A 7,327-nucleotide genomic window follows, 5' to 3' on the forward strand; every position below is an offset into this window, starting at 1 on the left:
TCATGGGAGGCAGGCAGCGAGCTAAACAACAGACCAAACTTAGTGCGTGGGCTCTGGTTTGTGTTCCTCTCAGCTGTGAGTCACTGTGTGGGGTACAAAACTGCTTTCCTCCCCCAAAATATCATGGAAAGTAAGCAGAGCCTCAGTTAGAGTATGAGAGGCTCTGCACAGCAGGGGCAGGGCTGTGTTACTCACGGGGAGCCTGAACACTTGGCAGCTGCTGCCAAATCTGTCAATGGCATTTCACACAGGCCATTGAGCAACCAGCAGAAGAAAATCTTTTTCAGCCAGTCTTGATCCAGTGAGGTTCAGATAAGAAATAGGATAAAGACCCTTTCAATTCAAGGTCACCTACCTCCTTTCTCTTCCTTGAAATCTCCCCAGTTCCTCGCTGGCTGTCCTGAGTGCTGTGCTCAGCTCAGGTCCTTCCCAGGCTGCTGTGATGTGAAACTGCTGCCTGGGGACTTGGATGCAGCCCCTGGCAAGGCTGCCAGCACCTCTTGCAGATTAGCAGTGAGTCCCAGCAAGCCTTTCTTTCTTCAGCACAAATTTGGAAGTTTGAGAGTTGGAGCATGCACGCTGAACACTTCCCAGATTTAACAGATTTGCATTGGCAAATGTTCAATGATTTAGCTCAGGGCTCCTCATCCTCACAGGCACATCAGGTACCCTGGTGTGTGTCACCTGAGCATGTCACCAGGAGCTGCTGCACTGCTCTAACTCAGGCACCAAAACCATTTTGCAGCAGGAGCATTAAAAAAAAAATAAGGTACTAAATAGTAAATTCAAAGGGATGGCAAGTCAGAAACCCTGAATGATCCTTTGGCTTCTATCAGGAGATTGTTTTCACCTATAGGTGCTTGTCTCCATCCAGGGAAACAAGTCCCTTCATACCTGCTCCAGGGTGCAATGCACAAACAGGAAGAGGCAGGGAGAGCTAAGAAATACACACCTATGCAGATTGACAGCAGTTTTCTGCTGTTACTGCACAACAACAACTATTGTCCACTTTGGGACTGTGACCAGGGCTGCAAAGCACAGGCCCTTGTGTGCCTTCCCTGAACCAGCAGTTGATAATGCAGTGCAAGGAGCCAGGAAAGCCCCAGATGCCATGACCAGGGCTCTGCTGGAGAGAATCCCAATCACACAATGCAGGAGAAGCACTGAGTCTTGTCCAAAGTCTTGTAAGACCAGCCAGGATGGGCTTTGTACCCACACCAGGATTTTTCTTAGCTGCTTTTTTGTACTAGTTTCCCCCAGCCCATACCTGTGAGAAGCACCAAACACTCCTCCACTGTATCTCACTGAGGATTACCAGCATTTTTTTAATTTTACAGAGGCTGCATGAGCAGAGCAGAAGCTTGAGGCCAATCACAGCACGTAATCACCCTCTCCACTAAAAAAAAACACTTTTTAAAATATCTGCCTGCTGCTTGAAGAACCTGAATACACAGGATAGCCAAGACCCCAGCACACCTGACCTGCTTTAAATGTCTCTTTGCCCTTGGGAAAAACACAGTGAGGCTTTTGAGAATGAATTACACAAGGTAAAACTTCTAAAGGAAGATCAATAGTTGGACATCCTTTCCATTACAAAACCACACTGACATTTTTGACATGTGCCTGTATATCTTTTGTCAATGGAGCTGTGACACTACAAGAGAGAGTTGAGGGTGCTTTTGTGCTACCCTCAACCTAAAATTTTTATAAACATCTGACTGCACTGCAAATCCACTATGGATAAGGAAAGGAGCCCTAAAATACAATTAAGAGATGAAGCCATGAGGCTGTAGCCTTGCAGCTATGAGGGAATGACCTCAGCACAAGGGATAGATAGAAGACACACTAACCCCTATTAAAGGGGGAAGCTGGCAAATAATGGTTTGTAGATAATTTAAATCTGCAGTGAGGGTGCATGAGGCTGGGGGAGAGCTGGTGCAGCCATGCCAGTGGATTTCTCTGCTCCCTGGGCTCCAGAGGCTCCCTGCTAGCAGAGGCACTGGACAGCAGGATGTCTAAACAAGCACACACAGTTTTGGTCTCATTGCCCAGGACTGTCTGCTGACACAGAGCAGCCTGGTTCTCACAGACCAGCCCAGCTTTATGTTCAGGATGGCACAGCTCCAAAGAGATGCTTTATTAAAAAGTTTTTCCCAAGCCTTTACTCCCACCCACATCCTCAGTGCCTTCTCAGTGCTGCAGGGGAGCTCAGAGCCCCCACAAATTCTCTGCACACAAGTTACAGCACCAGATCATCAAGGGCACTTTTCTGGCAGGTTCTTCTCCCTCCCCTCACCCAATTTCAAAGCTTTTGGCTTTGAGAGGTCAATGGGCAAAAAAAAAAAAACAAAATAACAATGCAACCTGAGGGAAGAAGAGATGTCAGAGGAGAAGCAGTGCAAAGTCTCTGCTCACCACAGGTCTGCTGGCAGCCCGAGATTGTGAGGCACAGCTGGGAGGAGAAGTGCCACTGCACAATCACTCAAAGCAGCAGTGTTTCTTCTAGAGGCATTCAGATGCCTGGGCATCCTACTGAGTCTCCAAATAAATAATATTTGATTGTGACAAGTGCCTAGCATGCTTCTGAATGAAGCAAGAAAATAATGCACTGGCATTATGAAAATGTTAGAGAGGCACAAGGCAATCCTGCTCATCCTATGAAGAACAAAAACAAAAAAAAAAAAAAAAAAAAAAAAAACAAAAGCCCACACAATTGATTAAATAAAATGTCCTCACCAGCATAAGCAATCATAAAAAACACTTTTCTGGCAAGGCTCAAGCTACCTGCAGAGAATTCACTTTCCTTTTCTTCTGACAAGAAGCTCAAGGAATTAAAATGGCATCCATCCCTCTTTGCTCTATATGCTCTGTTCTGCTCCATATGGAGCTGCCTGATAGTAAATGAGAAATTAAAAACATTAACAGCAGCCTCTGCCCTCTCCTCCCCCACTGCTTTCTCACTGCAGTGGCTGCACAAAATCTGCTGGCCCAAGCTGGAGACAAAACCATTTAACTTCTGAGCTCTGGAGGAGTCACATATGAGCTCTCTCTTGTCTCCCTAGTTCATAGATGCCAGTTTTGCCAAGCACTGACTGTCCTGAATTATTTCATCTCGGAAAATAACACTATTGACAGACTGAAACTCTCCCCATGGATGGTTTCCATATTTATTTAAAATAAAGATACAGGGACAATCATAAATTAAAACCTTTAAGTGTGAGAGATGCAGCAGTAAGCTGTAACACTATATCACAGTCTTCCAAAATGGAATTTGTGAAGACATCTTCTTCTAAAAAAAAAAAAAAAACAAAAAAAACAAACAAACAAAAAAAACAACCCCACCTAAATTTTCCCCATAAATTCTAGTCATAATCTGCAACTGCCACTTTCTGTTTCTGATCCCTTGAAAATCATCTTCAGCATGTGCCATGTGCAGTCAGTTCATTCACAAAAATATTGTAAAGCACGATGCGAACATAATTTTTTTTTTAATAATATTTGAGAAATTGAATGAAAAGCCCAAGGACTGGGGGAAGTAGTCAGCAGGCACTGAATGGGCTTTTTTGTTATTCCTGTAGCACCCAGGGTGGAGGCAGGAGCAGGTACAGGTGCCCTGGAGAAAACTGTCCCTCCCCATCACACCTTGTAGGGGCCAAGGCCAGACAGGGGAGAGGTCAGGGTGAAATGGGCACAGTGAACCTGACAAATCACTCATCACCAGGTGCAAACACATGATCCCTACAGATTAACCTCTCACAAGAGCCATTGTAATCATCACATTTCTGTGGGCATCACAGATTTTGGGAAGGTTTGAGCCCTGAGGATGATTAAGCTTTATCAGGTACCACAGTGACAGCCTTGACTCTCATAGCCAGGAGCCTGGGGAGATGGAGACTGTGTCCATCACAAAAGCTGCACTATGTTTTCAACAACAGCTTTCAATAAATGCTGATTCAGTCACTGCATCAATCTTTCCCTCTTTGTCCATGATCCAAGCAGCAGCACAGGGCAAGCCCTGACATCTGGTGCTGCTCACACAGTTGAGGTTCAGGGTCCCCTTGCAAGATCTGGGACATTGTCATCATCACCCTCCACCCCAAAATGTTCCCACCAAATGGGTAAGGCCATAAAGTCCCTCAAGGAGAACTCACTCAAAAGGCCTGAGAAATGGGCAAAGGAAACGGTTACAAGAGAATTCCATTTTCCATCCATTCTGTGAGAGAATGCTTCCTTCAAATTAAAAAAAAAATAAACACTGATAACTGCCAAAACTGCCTCAGACTTCTTAACAACAACAAAATCCATGTCTACAATTCACTTCAGCCCAGCACAAGCCAAGTGCAGGGAAAATTTCCTCCTAAAAAGAGACATTGGTTTCACCACTTAGCAAAACCAGTACAACCTGAGCAATCACTGCTCTTCCCACTCTGCTCCCTCTAAGCAGCTATGGCAGATATTTCCCATTAAAAATCATGGGGAGCAAGATGCATGGAGCTTGCAAACTGGGGAATAAAAGAGGTAAATGTAGCCTATAAATGCAAGGGACTAGAGAGAAGAAATTCATGGGTAAAAGTGAGAAGCAGCCTGAAACTGGAAATGGAAAAATCCATGCTGAGCATGAAGGAACTCTAATCAATGCAGAGAATTACAAGGCAGTTGTAATTCTCCATTTACCTGGAGAACCTGACTAGATATGCACAAAAAAAATCCAAATGAAAAGACATTTGAAGGGAAATAATTCCCTCTCTAAATAGATTGTTTGTGATACACTCCAGTATTCACTCAATCTCTTATAAAAGGCAGAGATTCCTGTCTAGTCAGAAAATGTTGTACAGCATAGATCAAAAAGTGAGCCTTACCTAGTAAGACTTTGGACAGAGGAGCTTTCAACTACCAGCCAAACTAAGGACTTTGAAATTAAACTTATTGCTGTCATATAGGCCAAAAGAGAAATCTAGGAACAGGAGAATGCTGCTTCTCCCTGGTCAGCTGTGGGATGAAGCCAGGCTGAAAAAAGAATAACTCCTTTGGATCTGCAATGCAATTCCTTCCAGACAGCTGTTTGCCAGCTCAGATATATGATGTACCCACCAAGCACAGCTTTTGTCATGTGCTGAAATAAGTGTTGGAAGCAGAGCCTGTGCAAACCTGACACACAGAGCAAGGCAGGCAGACCCCATCCCCCCAAAGCCACCCTGATCCCTGCCATGGCCTGAGCCCAGCCTGCAGACACTCTGGCAGATGTCCCCAGGGCTTTCCCAGGCTTTGAGGCTGCTCAGTCAAGTGGAGATGCTGTCTGTGAGCCCCAGCACTGCTTTAGCTTCTCTCTTTGGAGGTGTCTGTAGACTTGTGGCCAGTGCTAAAGCAGCACAGAACAGCTCTGAGAGAAGATTAAGACCAGGATAAACAACTTATTATGGGTAATGATTTTCTCAGTATTTCACCCAATGCAGTGCCAGTCACCCAAAGGCAGGGCTGTGTGTCTCAACATTAACACAGGCATGACACAAAGTGCTTTTCAAAGTCTGTCTTCCTGCTAATTCTGTATTGCTTTAAATTGTACCATAAAAATTGTCTGAATGGCAGTACAACAAACCAGGATTTCACAGATCTACCATGTTACTGATGCATGTGAGGCCAAGAAATACAAATAGAGAAGACAATTAGAAGGGAAGTGTGTGTTGCTGAGCAAACACATCAGGCATGGGAAAATTTTCTGCTCTGGAAAGGTAGAGAAATTGCATTTACAGAACCACCTTGCATTGGTTTGAGCACTCATGAAAAACCAAGAACTTGCAGGTTCACAAATACAAGATTATCAGCCTGTAGTAATGCAGTTCCTCTTTCAGAAGCTCTGAAAGACCAAACTCACCAGTGGAATAACACAATTCAGGAGCCTTTAGCAGAGCTGTCCCCTTCTTTCCTAGGAAAATGAGTTATCAGGGGCAGCCCTTGGAGACTCAGATCACATTCATTGCTAGAAGAAATGAAGAGAAATGCTGTGCAGCAAACAGAGCTGTGCACATCTTCCACCAGCAGAAAATATCAGTCTCTGCCGTCTTGTTTTACACCCTGGAAAGCAGAGCATGGATACATCCCACTTGGAAAAACTCAGCTGCCCTGTCTGCTGGGAGAAAAATCCTTACTTTGACATAGAAGCAAAATATCAAAAGCTTTTCATTCAGCCTGCCTTAGCCATGAGTTCTGCTCACTTCTGTGTCATTTCAAGACCTGGTTAAATTTTGTGTTTCACTTTCCCCCCAAAAGCTGGCAGCAGCCCACCTGTTTTGGGGTGCACCTTTGTGAGTGAGGGTGTGGCAGACAAACAGTGTAAGGGACCCTGTCCTGGGACTCCAGGCAATATTCAGAAGCTGCAGAAGACAATCCACATAATTCACCTCGTCAGCACAGAAATGCTATGCCATTGACAAAACCCCTGCACAAACACCCAGCTGGTAATATGATTATGCCCTGAGGAAAAGAAGATTGATAGTCCTGGTGATTTTACTGTGCAATAACCACAGAAGCTGTCTTTGTCCACATAGTTCTCTAATCCTTTGCTGAAACATTACTACATACCCTTGCCTGACAAAGGTGAGCTCTCCAAATTACAGAAAGAACCAGCTAAAATCTCTACATTCAGCTGGAAGCTGTAACCCTTTTGCTCACTAATGAAGCTGCAGACACCAGAGATATTTTTAGGATGCCTGCAAACCTTGTTATAATCCCCAACTAAAAGTTCAGCTACAATAGGAAGACACAGAATGTTACAGAAAAATAAAAATTATTTCCCAGAGCTATTAAAATATCCAAATAGTCAACACAAAAAATCTTACCTGACATAAGAAAAATTTTAAAGAAATACTCTTCAGTGTTGTAATGCCTGGAACAAAATTTATTAGCAAATTTAAATTAATTCTGCTCCAGGCATTAGGATACACTATCAGTTACTCCCTCACCCTCCACCCCCCAGGAAATATTTCCCTATTGCTGTCAGTCAACTGCTTGAATGCTTGGAGTTTACCAGCTGCATAACATATATTGATTTTTGATGAATGACATCTCTCTCTGGGCCATTATGGTTTTGTTTTCAAACCTTATTTAATTGTTCGCCTATTTTTCAGTGAAATAAATGCAAAGTGTTTATTCTCCAAAGGCTGTAAACAGAGATCTCAGGTCTAGTTTCTATGACAACCTCACTTGATACAGCAAACCTAGATTATCTCTAATGACAGACATGAAGTTCAAATTGCACATTCTGCACAAACAGTGCACTGTTGACCTTTTATTGAAAAATGGAATATAGCACGATTAGCATAATGTGCTA

This window comes from Erithacus rubecula (genome assembly GCF_903797595.1).
Source record: "Erithacus rubecula genome assembly, chromosome: 9".
NCBI lineage: Eukaryota > Metazoa > Chordata > Aves > Passeriformes > Muscicapidae > Erithacus > Erithacus rubecula.